This window comes from Lonchura striata, chromosome 1, assembly GCF_050655825.1.
Source record: "Lonchura striata isolate lonStrDom1 chromosome 1, ASM5065582v1, whole genome shotgun sequence".
Taxonomy (NCBI): Eukaryota; Metazoa; Chordata; class Aves; order Passeriformes; family Estrildidae; genus Lonchura; species Lonchura striata.
Window position 1 is genome coordinate 14,629,789 of NC_140703.1, and position 16,779 is coordinate 14,646,567.

At 37.3% G+C, this 16,779-nt stretch overlaps 1 long non-coding RNA gene across 2 annotated transcripts in view; it reads left to right on the plus strand.

The window, feature by feature from the left end:
- Window positions 1-1,095: 1,095 nt before the first annotated feature.
- Window positions 1,096-16,779, plus strand: part of LOC110476601 (uncharacterized) — a 40,184-nt gene continuing 24,500 nt past the window's right edge. Inside the window, exons 1-2 of one of the 2 annotated variants that reach the window (XR_014949730.1) lie at window positions 1,096-7,601; window positions 13,383-13,483. This is a non-coding gene — a long non-coding RNA (uncharacterized LOC110476601). The remainder of the gene's footprint in view (window positions 7,602-13,382; window positions 13,484-16,779) is intronic. The other variant, XR_014949728.1, reaches the window with a different exon arrangement.

The following is a 16,779-nucleotide window of genomic DNA, read 5'->3' on the forward strand; positions in this document are numbered from 1 at the left end:
AATCCAGCTTTTAGTGATTCATATCTGAAATAAGTTTCACGGGGAAGTCTTAAGTGGGGTATGGAATAAAACTTATAGATCTCATCTAATAGCTCAAAGCCAAAAGAATAAGGCATGATGTGTTCAATCCCCTTGCTAAATTCTACTCACTTATTCTAATTACAGAGATGTCTCATCAGGACACTGACATATGGTGTAGAACTTACTCCTCAATTTTTATTTTTTTTTATCATGGAAGAAATTTATTGTGAGTTCACTAGAGAAGAAATGTGACAGATGAAAGGGAATAAGAATAATCTTTACCCTTGTTATATTTCTTCCTTGGATTTAGGGTTTGGGGTGGGTTTGCTTTTGCTAAATATGCAGAGTATAGTGGACAACTACACAAATTTCAGCTGTCACATGACTGTGGAAAACTGGAAAGATAGTTGGCCTAAGGTTATTATTTTTACTTTCCTTTTTTTTTTCACATTGCTATGCCTAATATTTCTTAAAGCAGCATTTTTTTTTCCGATATAGAATACAAATGAAAAGATCAAAAAGGTGCATAAAAACAAATAGAGTTGAAAGTTTTGGCCAGCTTCAAAGTGTCCCTGGGAAACCAATATCCTTTTCTAGGAAAATATCTTCATTCAATACAATAATTTAGTCTATGATAAAATAAATACTTTCATGGATCAGAGATCAAGATCCTCATAAGCACCTCATTCAAATTGATTTTTTTTCTTTAAATGCTCAAAGTATATCTGCAGGGAAAAGGACATTTTAAGATAGCTGTCACTTTATGTAAATCATGTGATTTTAGAAATTAATTTTTCCATATCATCTGAATTGTTCTTGTTTGTTCCTGGAGTTTATTTCTCCATCTACAAAGGTAGAGATTATCCATGATTTAGTTCTCTTGTTTAATGGATTTTTTGGTGTTCAAGTCGCTTGAGCTCAGTGCTCTGTCCCAGCTGTAGAAATGTTCTGTTCTTTCAGGTGAGTGAATAGAATCAGCAGGATTTGTGCATCTCTGTATTCATATTTGTTTTTGTAAGAGCAAGGTGCATGGAGAGCTCTTCAGAAAGCATTGAATAGCTCATTGAAGATCTAGATTATTAAAAGTTTGCCTCACAGAGCCTAATCCTGATGAGGATTTAGCTCTGATCAGCTGTGTTGCAACCAACAAAGAAATGTTTTTTCACTCTCTTGCCTTAGTGGCCAAATCCACTGTGTGTCAAAGCAAATCTGCATGAAGCCTTCTTACACAAAAGATGGCAGATCACAGCAGACATACTATTGCTTTTTATTTTCTCTTACTATCAGTCTAAAAAGTAGCATACTCTCAGCCTTCCTCCCTCCCTCCCTCCCTCCCTTTTTCAGACACAGTTACCAGTTATTTATTCAATACAAACTGAACTATTTCTAGCACTGAAAGTGAGCTCCTCTGATCACTCCTGAATACCTGTCACTCACTGCTAGAACACCTTCCTTGAAGCTACAGAATACAGGCTCAAACAATCTTAAATGGCATTCCTCCTATTTCTGTTTAAAAACTTGAAAATGTCTGCAGAACCACCAGGCTGCGCATCTGCTGAGCCCAGCAATCCCAGAATGTGTCAGATTTAATCTGTGTGGTATCCAGCATGTCTAAGACATGCTGAACTCAGAGCACATTTGCTCTGAGTTGATCCTGAATCTACAGTGGCATTTGTCTGGCACTTTGGGGTATCCAGACTTATTGCTCAGATGTTCAAAATCCTCAGGTTCCACAGGTTGGGAAGATAATTTCTCTGAAAAAAAAAAAAAAAAAAAAAAAAAGAGTAGTTTGACTCAAAACGAAAAATATTCTGGCCTTGCCAAAAACCTCACTTTTCATATGCAAGGAATTAAATATGTGTAAGACTCTGACAGCCTATGTGGTGGACTTTGGCAGAGAAATGCAGTCATTAAATACAGGGCAGCCATTACCACAGCCTCAGCCTTGTGACAGCAGATCTGGACACCTGCAATTCCAAGATGAAGGGAAGAGTCCTAATCCCAGAGACCTATCCCTCCGCAGCCCATTATAATGTACCTGCATGTCTTGGAAAAGCATAAATGAGTGTTTTGGGAGGCTTAGGTTAGCAAACTGATGGTGAAACCCACATATTTACACCAATTTCTTCCAGCATCCTGCATGTACTCCTCACCCTGGGCAAGGGATTGCAGTACGCAGCAAAGAATCTAAAGTTTGGGAAATTCAGCCTAAGGCTGGAATTTATGGTTTTACAGGTGGCTGAGTTGATCATGTACCTTTCATCCAAAAGGAAGTGAGCTCACTTTTTGCTCCTTCATACAGAACTTTGATATCTCTCAGATGCTTTTGCAAGTAATGTTCGACCTTTCATCTTTCGGTAGAAGAGAACTTTGAGAGCAGCTAACAAAATGTCTTGTACAGTTCTCTTCTGAGCTTCACAGTCTTTGAAGAGCAATCAAAATTTACTTTTCCTAATGGATGTCCACTCTAAAAGACAATGAGGAGCTCAGTTATTCCAGTAATGGAGATAAGTATTGCAGACAAAACTGTCTGGATTATTGCCTAAGCTAGATAAAATATTTCAGACAATGTTTTAGGATTCTGGAAGGCAATATCTTTAAATTTTTTATTATGTGTTGATCACAGCTGATGGCAAATATATATATTGGCTGAACTGGGTACTCTCAGAAAAGCTGAATATTTTTACAGAATTATTGCATGTAGTTGTGTACATCATGCAAATATGAGTAATCCTATATGTGCTCTCACATACCAGATGAGGCTTTTCATGACTAAAAAGGGTTGTGTTCAAGTCAGATGTAAATAAGAATTTCTATTGTTTTAGATTCCCTAGTCTTACTAAGAATAATGAATATGGTATTGGATATCATGCATCAAAATTTGTTATTTAAAATACAACACATGATATACCCAGTGAAACTTATCCTGATGAGGGAAAAAAATTACCAAGAGATGATAAAAACTGTAAGTCACACATGAATTACCTGGAGAATGAATCTTCCTTCTATTGTATATAACTTTTATAAAGATAGTGGTCCCACTGAAGATTTCATATTGCTAGCTCTGAAATACAGCTGCTCACACAAGCTTATGATAATGTAAAATGTTGGAAGGGGAGTTAATTCACTCCTTTATAATGGTGAAGTTATTGAGCTATGATAATAATTTCTGTGGATTATGTATTTATTGGGGGGAAAAATGTGCTCTGGATGGTTGCTCATTGGACTAAGAGGGATCTGGGTTTATTCATTCTGGCTGCTCTCCCAGAAATAGATGGTTGACCTAGAAGATATTCAAATCCAAGGTTTTTTGGATAGAAGCCCATTTCAAGCTGCAGACTTTGCTGGTGTCCTAGAGCCTGGCAAGAAGGGAGCCTTGACCAGTTGCCCAAAGTGTGCCTTGCCTTGGGTGTAGGTTATGTCCTGACAGCTCATGGGGGGCAAAGGACTACAGTCTCCGAAGTCTGCTATGCAGAAAAGATTTGCTCTTGGACTCACTGCAACTACTCCAATTCTTTGTCAATTTTCTTCTTTTTTGATCATTCATTCCATTTTATTGGTATTTATGTGACAGAGAATACAAGAGCACTCATAAAACGCCTACGGCAGATTCAGTCTCATTGCAGTGTTCAAGGCACCACTCTTAAACAGATAAGTTAATAATGACACTAATAACCTCAGAGAACTTGTGACAAGGCCTTGCAAATTTGTAACAAAAATATCTAACCCAAGGTATCTTCTTGATTCTGGTTCAGTTTGCCACAGCAACATGAAAGCACTGTGTCTCTCAAACGTCCTTCAGCTGGAGGGCTCTCCTCATGTAAAATATAGTCAAAGCCATCACCATCCTGTATAGCTCAAAAGCTGCTTTTCCTCTCAATTTTCTTGCTGAAATTACCTTTGAGACAACACTTTACCCCTCATTCCTATTAAATGATTATACAGCAAGAGCTATTTCTTAAGTGGGATGAAGTGGAATGAAGTGCTGTTTTTTCCGTTTGTTTTTTTTTTAGTAAATGTTTGGATTCTCTCATTTTGGTTCTTTGTTAGACATTATGCTACACATGTGGGCTCTGGCAAGTTGAGGGCTGTGGGAGTAATTCTGATCTGAAACAGCCTCTGGTAAACACAAAAATGAGTGTATACCAATTTCAGAACCTCTCTATCTCGAATTACCAAAACAAACAGCTTTGAAATTGGAAATGTGTTTACCCTGGCCCTTCAGTCTGGCAGAGCAACCTTGGCCCTGTGGAATGGAAAGGATGTATTCGAAACATCACAAGCACTATAAAGGTCTGGAGACCAAATATGGAGGAGGCTGTGAGCATTCTGGGTTGAAACACATTAGGAAGGGAGGAAAGAACTGGCTGGATCCACAAGATAATGTGAGACCCTTCTGTTGTACAGGGTGAGCCACAAAGTTCTTCATTTTTCAATGCAAACAATCACTGTTACTTCAACAGTCTGTAATTCCTTGAATTATATAGTAACACTAATTATTTTTTAGAGGCATTGCAGATTTTATAAGAACTATAATATGATTTTGTCTGTACTCTCTGTATTGTTTGCAATAAAATAAGTGACAGGATTTGTTTATACCTCTGCCATTATCAATCTTGAAACTTTTTGACAATACCTAATCTGCCATGCTTTATAATTTAAATTATTAAAATATGAGTTAGAATTGCCAAATTTGCAAATTAAGTGTACACAGGGAAAAAAAATCATGATCACTGACTTTAATGACTAAATAGTTTTATTATATCCTCTGAAAATATTATGGAAAATACTAATAACCTGAAAAAGTTTAAATTCAGGATTTTTGTGCATGGTTAAAACACATGCGCTTTGCATTTTAAATGTTTAAATTTTAAATGTTGTATGTTTGTCAGGGCTGACAACTATTTTACACCCATAATGGGCCAGAGCTGACTGAAAATAGTTTATCTTGATATTATCTATGGAATAAGTGCTTAAACATATTGTAGCTAAATTCAGTGTATTTATGAGGATCCTAAGGAGCAGGTAATTAGTGCATTGCAATTTTACTTCCAACATCGACCAGCAATATCAGTCTGTGAGCCAACTTCACAGATGGCATAGTCAACTTTAAATCCATTTATATCATTGTGATGTCCTTATTTAATCCCCTGATCATTTCAGAATCAAACAATATTTTGGAATTAAGTCTATAATTTAATCTTTTTCCTTGATGATTCTGAACCCTTCTAGCCAGTGCTGTCCCACTGATTTGTAGCCATATTCTGGATTGCATTCAAGTTACAGCTGGGAGCCGGTCCTATTTCTCTGCAGATACATTTAGGCACAGCAGAAAATTACAGCCCTCCCCAAAGTTGTGTGTATCTTATCAGGATAAGTTACACAATGGAAAAGCTCAGCATGGAAAAGCAGATGTAGCTGAAGATCCAGCAGACACAACTTTCAGCATTCTTGCGTTTGCCTTTGCTCTGGCTCCAGACCGATCCCATGGACGGAACATCGTGGCTGAAGCGTAAGGAGAGCTCACAATGCTTTAGTTGATTTGATGCAGGATGCAGAAGTGTGCTCACAGAGTCTGCTTTGGTATGCAGACCGAGGCACGGTGAATAGTGAGTGACTGCCAAGATTTAATTGCTGGCCTGAACCAAAATGCTATTGTAAAACATTCTGTAAAGTAGATTCAAAATCACTCTGAGCCTGGAGAGCAGTTTGGACAATTTCACCTTTCAGCAGTCTGGTTTCAAGACACAATCTACAGTCTAACTTCTATGTATGAGAGGTAACCCATGACACAGTTCTGGAATTCCTTCCAAAATGCTCCAATTATCTTCCCTCTTTTTTTGTTTTACAATGTCCAGTCATGCCTTCCTATAGGGAAGATGTACAGATTTGAGGTTTTTCTTTTCTTTAATACTGTCAAAAAGACTAAGATGTGAACACAACTTGCTCCAAAAATCCAGTGAAGGAAAGAAAAGCAATGAATTTTCCAAAGACATGATAACACTATGGAAGAAAAATTAGATAGAAGTGAAAGTAAGAACTATTTAGGGCTTCTTCACCTAAGATTTTACAGTATAGAGAAATCAATGGAGTACAGGATTTTGGGTTTGTGATGATATCCAAGCTGCAATAACTTTGTAAGTCTGCTGAGATGAATCTGTAAGGAAAGATTAGGCAGTCCTTGTCTTTGAATTAATTGCAGTGTTAATGAATAAGTTCTCACACATCTCACACAAACACTAGCATGATACATTCCAAATCTCTGGAAGGCTTTACTTTGTTGCAGCCAATGAGCACTTGAATAAAAAAAATATTGCCTCATACTTCCTCATTAAACCAGTTATGAGAGCTTTGGTGACTTAAGGAACACCAACCCAGCTGAGGCAGTGAAGAGCAGAATTTTTATCATGGACAAATGGTGTCAAGTCCTTGACTCAGGGTTTTTATGTGAATAATATCTGAAACACTTTCACTAGCAGCTCCAATTTTCTTTTTTGTATGTTCTAGAATGACAGCACAACAGTGAAGGTAAGTGTCCCTTTTGAACATACACTACCATTTCCAACAGCTGGCAGACTTCTCAGATATTTTTTCAACTCTAAAAAAACTCTGGGCAGTTTTGGTAGAAGAAAGTGAGCAAAGAGAGTTCTTCAATTGAGGTAAAGTTTCCATGCATGCAGCAAGCAAAACCACTCAGATCTGTAGTAACAATAGATTTACAAATCTCTTAACCTGTGAGGGAAAATTATTTATATACAGTTGCTTGAAAAGTAATTTGAGTTGATATATCATTTGGCTCCTCACGAAATCCTTTTCACCATTATGTGAAAGTATAGTCCCATCAATTGTTATCTGCTTTTTCTTGGTCACTGCAATGTACATCATTCATATAATCTTCATCATATATTGCATTTTATTTTCTTATACATGATACATACAGGTATTTCTTTGTGTGTATGTATCCTATGCATTATATTTCTACATTCACATACATGTGTGCATAAAAGTATCCATACAAAGAGAGAAAATCTGTGTCTGTCTGTGTGTACAGAAGGAATGAACCTCAAATTAATGTTTCATGGTGTGGCTGTTGCTCTTTCTGGTACAAAAGATGATCACATAACACATTTGCCAAGATGCTGTGGAATAATTTCTTTGTGGGTTCTATGAAATGCTTCCCTGTATTAAACCTCTTTGTGAGTGTATTATTACAAACCAAACAGGCTGAACAACACTGTAAATAAGACATGACTTTCACATACTGTATTAATTTTACTCCTTGCTGTGACATCATCCTTTTTTTTTTTTTTTTTTTTAATTTTGGTGATGTTTTGGTCTTTCTGTTCTAACAAAATTTGAAGTAACTTTTGGACTTATTTCATATACTTAGGAAGGTGAGACCCTGGATGCATTCTCCAAGGGCTTTTTACCTTTTATAATTTTGTGCAGCATCATCAGTTACAGATGAGGTGAACCTTGCACTCCACAGTGCCAGGCCTGCAGGCAGCTGTTAAGGATTTCTGCTGCTGTGACTACATGAAGAACTTTTCATCACTGAGTGTCTTCCTGACTGCAAATGGGTAATTTTTATTTTCATTTCTCTACTTGAATTCTATTGTTTTGCAGGTTTTCTGGGAGTGCCACACTGGTTTCTAATTCTCTCCTTGAGACATGAGCTCTGTCACAGCTGAGCATGTATAGCATCTCTTGTGGTGTGTGAGACACAGAATGGTCACTCCTGCTTTAAACTTAGAGAGCTAAAATAAATCCTCTGTCGCTTTGTGCCTCTCTTCACTTTCTCTGCAGAGAAACAGCATTGAGAGGAAAACTGCAGATCATGCCTGCAAACTACCATAAAAAACCTGTAATAAAGCAAAAGAACTTAAATACTTCAGGCTTACATTTCATGAAGCTGCAGGAGTCCTCGTCCATTATCTTTATAATTCTACCTGCTAATGAGTTCTGTGACTTGCTTCTGGACCAAAATATGGTTTATCACCATTAATGAACCCTTATCACTTTTCCCTTAAAAAGTTTGTGGTCTGAGCCTTTGGGCTGCAGGAGTGTTGCTAAGACAGATGCTTTACAAAGAGCTGTTAGTCCTGTGCAGCCAAAGGTTTGACAACCTAAGGGTTTACTGAGACCATTTTACAGTGTCATTTCACATTCCTTAGGTGTCTCCTTCAGGGAAAGGAAAGATATGATACCCAGCCTAGTTTCCTCAGTAACCTGAGAGACATTATAGAAAAAATATTTATTTTGTTACAGGTCAAAACAGGACATTTCATCTAAGTGTTTTCTAGAAATTATTTTTACACTATTGCATCTCAAGTCCTGCAAATATATCAATATACAAACATGAACAGTAGTTGACATAAAAATGCCTGCATTTGTGTTTCTTAGACAAGCTACCTAATCAGTTTAAAGAGTTATTTATTCAAACACCTATTCAGAAGTTGAAAAAAATTCAAGCTTGGCAAGGCATTGTTTTATGGATTGAATTTAAAACTGCAGCTGACTTCACACTGAGGTATAGGTCCTGGTTTAAAGAATGAGATGAGGACTATGCTTTTTCCTGATGTTTTTGATTGGATTACCATTGGGTACAAATACAAATATTCTGTATCTCTGAACACAGACATTTTTCAGAAGGGCAAAATTGTATGCTGTTTAAATATTAGGTATCTGTGTCAAATGTTCCTTTTGTACACATTCTCCCAGTATATTGGCATTATCCAGGTTTAACTTAGTGCATTTCTACTTGAGGAATCCAAAACCCATTATTTGCCGGCTTCGGTTTTTTTAACATTGATAGCTTCGTCACGTCACTCATTACACCCTTCTGCTTCTCTTTGGAAAGCATTACTCCACTGGAAAGGAGCAATAGGATTTCATGACAGCAGCACGTTAGCCACGACAATCGATTACAGCTGTAATTTCTCACAGATGTTTTAACCCGGTGGGTTTCAATTGATATCCAAGCAAGTTTTAAGAGACTTCACGGAACAGAGGCGCATCGCTGCTCCACATCCGCTCGTCTTCCTGACAGTCCAAGGAATTCTCTGTAAGGAAGCACCATATGGCTTCAACTCAGATGAGACAGCACCACTGTGTGCTAGATGAATTTCTCTAAAGCTGAGCAGCAAAACTATAATGCACCATGCTAAAGTGCATATGTGAGGAAGCCAAGAGTGTCATAAACACAGGTGACAGCCTGGCAGGCTTTTCTGGAAGTACTACCTGTCCTCTCGGATGATGCATGATGAATTGATATTGGCTGTGCACGTTCTTCATCCTTACTTGATGTTTAGTGGTGTTTATGCTGCTTATGTGCTTGGGTTCTTTGGTAATGCAATTAATAATATTAGTTTTGACCTCTAAAGACCTCTGCAGTAAATTACATTCCTTTATTTTAGCTGGTTGACTGTAAATTTGTGGGAAATGCATGTATTATAGAGAAGGTTTCTTGAATGTTGTGTTTCCCACTGGATTGTTACAGCAGTTGACATATGGCCTCATGTTATGTGTAAAAGTTAGCACTGCACAAAACCTACTCCAACTCACATGAAATCTATTAACAACTGGCTTAAATAAGAAATCTCATAAAGAAATTCAATACAAGCATTTTTACTGGGGTCATGGCAAGATTTGGGTTTTGCTAATGTTATTCAGTAAGTTGCTGGTGCCTTGGCTTTTGCAAACTGATACCTTCTCACTCTTCACCTAAATATCCTGGTGTTTGATATTTTGCTGAAATATCTGTAGAAAATTTTCTCGGAGTGGGTTATGATGTAATGCTTCCACTGGGGAAGTAAAGTTTAAGAGAAGGAAGAAAACGGGTTTCTTATATGAGACAACTTTTCTTTTTAAAATGCAAATACCATGGTCACTAGAGGCAAGTTTAACACTTATTTCTTTTGAGCCTAGCTGGTGACATTTTTGCAAAGGGATGAGTGTCCAAGTGAGACATTCCTCCCTTTGAAAAAATAAGATTTTCTTGAGATATTATTGAAAAAAATGCTATTTCTTTAACGCACCTGTTGGCTGTTAATTGATTTTGACTACTGATGCCTTTTGTTCCCCTCATTTTATATTGTACACTAGGAAGTGTTTGTTTTGTTGCTGTTGTTGGAGTTTTTTTAATCCTATATCAACTGTGATTTCTCAAGTGCTAGGGAAGCATTTTCCAGCAGAGTGAACTTAAAATTTTACAACTGGAGGTGAAAGCTGATCCAGTACCCAGGCTGTCTGCTACCCAGTCCCAACACAAAACACTTTTAAACATCTCTAATTTATGCAACCTTTGAGAGGTATAATGGAAAAATAGCACCCTGACACATCTGTTGCCATCATTCTCCTTCATCACTAATATCACCTGTGAAAGTATAGTCCAGAACTTCAGTGCTCCCACCTTGTGCACAGAACTGATGCTAAAGTTCCATTTTTGGAGCAGGGAGAGACATGGAGAAAAAAAGTCCTAAAAGCGGTGAGTGTTTTCCCATTCTTTGCTGGAGTATTTCTTGAGAAAATGGTGTAATTATCTAGTATGTTAAAGCAGAAGTATAACTTAAAGTTGTTAACAAGAAGACATTGAAAATTAGGTTACTGAAGACCTGACTTTGACAGTTGTGAAACAGTTGTCCTACAGATCTGGCCAAGTTCATCTGTTCTCTGCTGAACATCCTAATATGGTCCAAAATCTTTTAAGCTTTCTTGTTCCCCTGCAGCCACTGGAGCAAAAGACCTCAGTGCTCTTCTGACCAGCTCAATCATAAGAATGCTTAGGCAGTATGGAAAGGAAAACAGATCTGGTAATACAAAAAAAAGTGGTTTATGCCCTTAGTGAATGCTGGCTCTTCACCTCAAATGCTGTGTAGTTTTCATGTTACCCATTAAAAAACAGATGTAGAAAATTCTAAGTTCATTAGGGAATAAACAAAAGTCACACAAAGTAAAGTAGAATTACAAGATAAAATTTAATAACAATTTATTCATGTTCAGGGTTTTTTTTATCATAGTGCTAAACTGACCTTGGTTTTCATTGCCACAGGATGCATAAACACAGAAATATTGATGCAGAAGCAAGTATAAAAAGATACAGGCAGGCAGTTGTCCATTTAGATGGCATATTGTTTTCTGCTTATAGTAGCATAAATTCCTATGAAGATTTTCTGTCTTCATGCTTCAAGAGAGGAAATAAATTGTATTCCTTTATTTAAAACACTTGATATATAGAAAACAAAAACAGATCATTGATTTGGTCTGTGATATGATTATGTTTTACTCTAGACATTATTGTACTAATAATTCTAAAATCTTTTAAGTGCCTCATTCAGGTTAGATGTGTTTTGTTTTAATTTCACAGGATAATCTTAATAAGAATGCCTTAATCACCTTTTAATGTCAGAAAAGAAGTACAAATAATAATGACTTCATGTATAGCAATAAAGTTTTGTGATATCAGGATGTATATTTTCTTTTTCTTCTTCTTTGTTAGTTGTAGGTCAGCACTGACAGACACTAAATTTGAAATTGTGTTCTCAGTCCTGAAAAGAATTCAGCTTTTTTTTTTTTTAATAAAAATAAGAGCGCTAATTCAACAGCACTGACTGCCTCAGTAGTTACAAGAAAAGAGCAGAACCGTCTGTCACAATAATTCCCACACAAACAGTGAGGAGCCAGAACTCTTCCTGTAGATGTATATTTTTATGACCATCCTTTGTGAAATTTTTCCTTCTTCAAGATAATATATCAGGCAAGTGCAGTGACTAATAGCTGCACTTCTTGGACATTTTTGGATTTATTTTGGCTCATTTTGAGAGATGTCATAGAGTGCTCAATTTTAATGTTTTGGGCTTTCATCACAGGCTTGATGTTTGCTCATTTGGCTTCTCTTTTTCTAAGAATTTCCTTTTTCTTATGCAGCTTCTTTCAGTTGATTTCCAAGAAGATATTTATATTGGATATCTAAAGTGATGAGATATCTTCTGTATTAATGCATTGATTGCCACAATTGTAGTAATTGATCATGAGATCTGTAAATTGAGAGATTGTATAGTGGTATTCATTTCCTTTGTGTTTTAGACTCATGAAGATGAATAAACTTGTCCACTGAGTTCCAAATAACAATATCTGCCTGCATTCTTGAGAAGTAACAGTCTCAGCAAGGACCAGTGGTCATGTAGCCAGAATTCCCCTGGTCTTCCAAGCTGACAGAATTTTCTACCTGAAATTTGTTTACCCATACACTCATGGGTGAATGAAATATCTTTTAAATTATGCAATTTTCCTGAGTATTGAAAACACCTAGAGGTTGTCCCACACATTTACAACTAACATGTCTGGTGGTTATTACAAAAAAACCTGTAATCAGTCCTATTAGGCCAAAAATTGCCTAGGCATTTTGGTTAATTTGCAGCTATCACTGTGAGCAAAGTGGAATAATTTAAAAAGAGTTTAGATGGGCTGACTAAATAAGCTGTATAAAATAAATAATTGCACAGACTTCCTTAATCTGTTTCCCTTCCTGCTTCCCCTCTCCTTCCAGTTCCTTGAAATTCATTCCTTCATTTCTTCTTTCCTTACATTTATTTATGGCTTTCTCCACCAGTCTCTCTTCTCCTTTGCATCTCTGAGGTTTCCTCCAAGGAAAGCCTTCCTATGTTTAACCATTACTTTTTCAGGGCACACACTCTCAACATATACATCAAGAAACAGAAAAGCATTATTTACTGTCACTGTCTCTGCAGGCTTATATGAGTTCCATTTTCACATTTTCATTTATGTTTTAAAACCCCTCAGATTCATCTCCACTCAGGTCTGCTTCCTTTTAGGATCCCTGGTACAGCAGAAGAATGTGATTGTTCAAGGAACTGCAATTCAGGTTAAAAGTGGAGATAAACACAAAACATTTCTGTTGAGGGGCAAGAAAGTATAGAGTAGAGAAATTCAAAGCAGGGAGTCAGGCTGAGGAGGCAAACACCAAGAACCAACTAAAACCCCATAAATTGTCTGATTGAGAAGTTTGAGAGTTCCCTCCATCATGCTTGTGGCTGCATTTCCAGATAATTCACTAACACTTACATCCCATCTGGAATGGGAGCTTGCACTCACCAGCATATTTAACTTTTTTCACATCAACATTTCATGAACAAAATACTTTTTGTGCTTCCTCATCTGTGATGCAGTAAAAAGCAGCTGGTAAACAGAACTTGACACGTAGTCCAAAATAGTTTCTAATGAAATATTTTTAAACTACAAAGGGTTAAAATATCTCATTTCCAGGCCATTGTCCCAAACAGTACCACTATCTGTCGTTCTCTTTTATATATTCCTTCTTTTTATTCCTCTGCCTTATTTAGGTTTCCAGACCTATCCAAGGTGGAAAACACTCCTAACTGGGAAGCTGATGTGAACAGACATTCAGGTGACATGACTATGTAGGAGGAAAGAGCTGTAGCAGGTAGGAAAAACAAAGTGTAATATAATGCTAAAAATTTCTTTTGTTCAGATTGTCCACCCGGTTTAAAACACAATGAAATAAGTTTCATATGGCAATTTTATAGAAAAATCACCTTAACTACCATTATGTTTTACAGTGTTTTTCAGTATTTTTTTACTCTAGTGAGTGGGGATTTCAATCTTCTTCTGATCATTGAAAAGTATTTCCATTCTACTCTTGTTCACTTTAAATACATTTCACTGTTCAGGCCTTTAACTAGCTCAGTAAAACGATTCAGATCTGAACTCTATCACTCCATTGACTGAACTTTGCAATTTAAAACTAATGTGCTGTTGCACTGTCTACAGGCACTCCTAATGGACAACTTTAACATTGTTTAGATGCCAGGTAATTTGTTACAACCTGAATTTCCTCTTCTACTTAATGGCTGAAAGTTAAATGTTTGCCATAAAAACCAGTGGTCTGTTGAACATTGATCCATGGGAGAACAGTGAACCTATGTCTCTGCAAATTTGTAAGTCATCTAAGAGGCAAAACAAAACTGACCTCGTAATGTCAAATCCCATTTAGAGCTGGTGAATAGGTTGGAAAGAAGGTACTTGATATCTTTTGAGCAGTATTAAAAATACACATCTGTGCAGAGGGATGGAAGCCTTGGTAAATTAATGTAGGGAGTCTGGCCTTTCCAAATAATTTATAGCTGAATTTTGTGTTTTAGGAGGAATGGGATGCAGTTAATAAGTGTTGTGACTTCAGTAAACAGTTTCTGAGCACATTGGCTTCCAGATAAGTGTTAGAAGCTGTAGCTTTGCCCTTCTGTGTACACAATTTTATTTTAAATTGTCTTTCCTTAAGCCTCATTAGTAATTGCACTTCTAACTTCACTCAAAAGTGCTATCTCACATCACTTAGCTAAAGCATCCATTTAGAGTTGAAATATATATCTAAATGCATTTTACAAAATATGAAACTTTCATTTAGTCTATATTTCATTTAAATTCTTCTTATTCACTAGTTACAGGCCACAGGAGCACCTCGGCATAGGTGCATGAGGCTGGGGCTGATGCCCCACTCAAGACTTGTATTTCCATTTCCCTTCCAGGTCTCTATTGTCTTCTCTTGATAAATTTACTCTCCTGGATGTCAGCTATGAAACTTTTTGGGGCTTCCAGACTTGCACCTTTAAGATCTGACTCACACAACTTGCAATTTGCTGCATAATTTACTGGATAGCTATCCACTTTATTTGGCTAAACTAGCAAGCATTGTTGCTGTTTAATGTTAATTTTTGCAAAATGGGAATTAAATTTTTAAAGACTTTTTTAAAAACAAAACTTAAAAACTGAAAATGAAAATGTTTAGGTAGTAAAACTTTTGCTTTTAGGGCTTTCAAAGCCTCTGAGCAAATGCAAGAAAGAGCTCCATCCACTCTATTTCCAGAGTGTCACTGCACTGTTTTAAACACATACACACTGGCAACACCCAGGGCAGGATTTGAAATGGAAATCAAAAGTTCTTTTGAAGGGCAGTAGCAATTTATCAGAATTGTCAGAGACCAGTGAAGAGGATGGTTGTTGGATATAAAAACAAGATGTGACTCTGATGGTTGTGTGTGCTAATATATTTATGAATTTGGGCAGAAAGATGATCGGGCACTTCATCTGTGTCTAATGCAATTTCATGCAGATTCTCACCAGTTGTGACCTCTTTGCGTTCCTCCAGAATGTTATGCCTGAAATAGCTTGCCCTCTTCATCCCAGTATTTTTTATTAGGCTTCTGCTGTAGCCAAAACCCACAAAATCTAACTATGCAGCCTGTGGAGTGCAATGCTTTCTGAGGAATTTAAGTGGAGCCAAAAACCAAGCTCCAATTAGACAGCTTGCTACATTCTCACCATGGAGAGGAGACAGCATGTAAACTACCCACATGCATTAATTATAATCTCCTCCCCTGCTTTCCATTTTTCAGCTTGCCAACTCTCTCTCCCCAAAATGAATTCTCCTGCCCTTCCTTTCAGGCTAAGATTAGCAGGTTTTGCCCCCTGAAATTAAAAGGAGATGGGCACAGCCAAAAAAGGCTGGTCTGTGGGGAACCAACCAGGCTGGTGTATGTGGGGTTTTTTTGGGGTTTTTTTTCTGTTTTGTTTTTCTTTTTCACTGAGTCATTGGTGGTTAAGAGTGACAGTGGGGAACAATTAGTGTTTTCATAAAACTTAGACTTAGGGCTGAGGAGAGAGCAGGAAGCAATTTATCTGTGGTGAGTAAGCCTCAAGAGCCATAATTTCCCTGTTTGTTTCAGTTGAGATGAGTGCCACCCTGTTGTTTGTTTTATAAACTGTTTAATAAACTGTAATGTTTATTAACAGTAATCCATTAAGATCATCTCCTTTGAGACCTTTCCTGTACAGTCAGTGCTCTGCACTTCAACGAGGAGCCCAGTTTTATTTTCCTCTTGTTTCTTGTTTTGCACCAATTCAGAAACTTTAATGATTTTCTCTGAACTTTTATACCATGCTGCACACAGAAAGAGATCTTAAAGCTGTTTAGGCAACCTCTGTCAGCTTCAGACATGTCATGCAGAAAAATAGTGAAGTCTAAAATATGTGTATGTGAGCCCCATCGTCTGAAATTTTAACAGCTCCATTTCCTTGCTAGGATGTAAGAAAATTAGCTGTGCTATGTCATGTGGTGGATCAAGGTGGGAGGTAGCACAGGTGGTCATAACAACTGCAAAGGTTTTATTACAGAAGGCTCTGCTCATTTTTAATAAAATTGTCCTTGGAACCCAGCTAGACAGAAATTAATAGGAAGCTTGCAATGATTTTTTTTTTTCCTCAGGAAAGCACTCTGAAATTTCACATAGTGAAAATCACTTATCAGTCCATCTAAACCAAGTTTTATTTTAAAATACAGTTTTTAATTAAAGTTTGCAATTCTGAGCCTGCTGCTAGTACCTGATATCTTGCTAAAAGGTCACAGCACTGGTGGCATTAATGGCATGAGAAGCTGATATAGGAGATTATGAATGTTCAAATTGCCTTTCAGTGCAAGTTTCTCTTTAGGAGGGGCTGCAGGCATTGCTGGCTGAGGGCAGGTTTAGTGATGGAAGTGAGGTGCTCGTTCTTTGGCATGGCTGTTGTCACAGGAACCAGAATTTTTCCTAGAGTGGATGTGAGCAGGGAAGGAGCCAATACCTGGCCATGGTCTCAGATCCCTCCTTAGAGGAGGGTGTTGCTCCAGCAGCCCCAGCAGAGGTGTTGTGGGCAGGTGGGGATGGTGACTGGGGGGCAGTCATG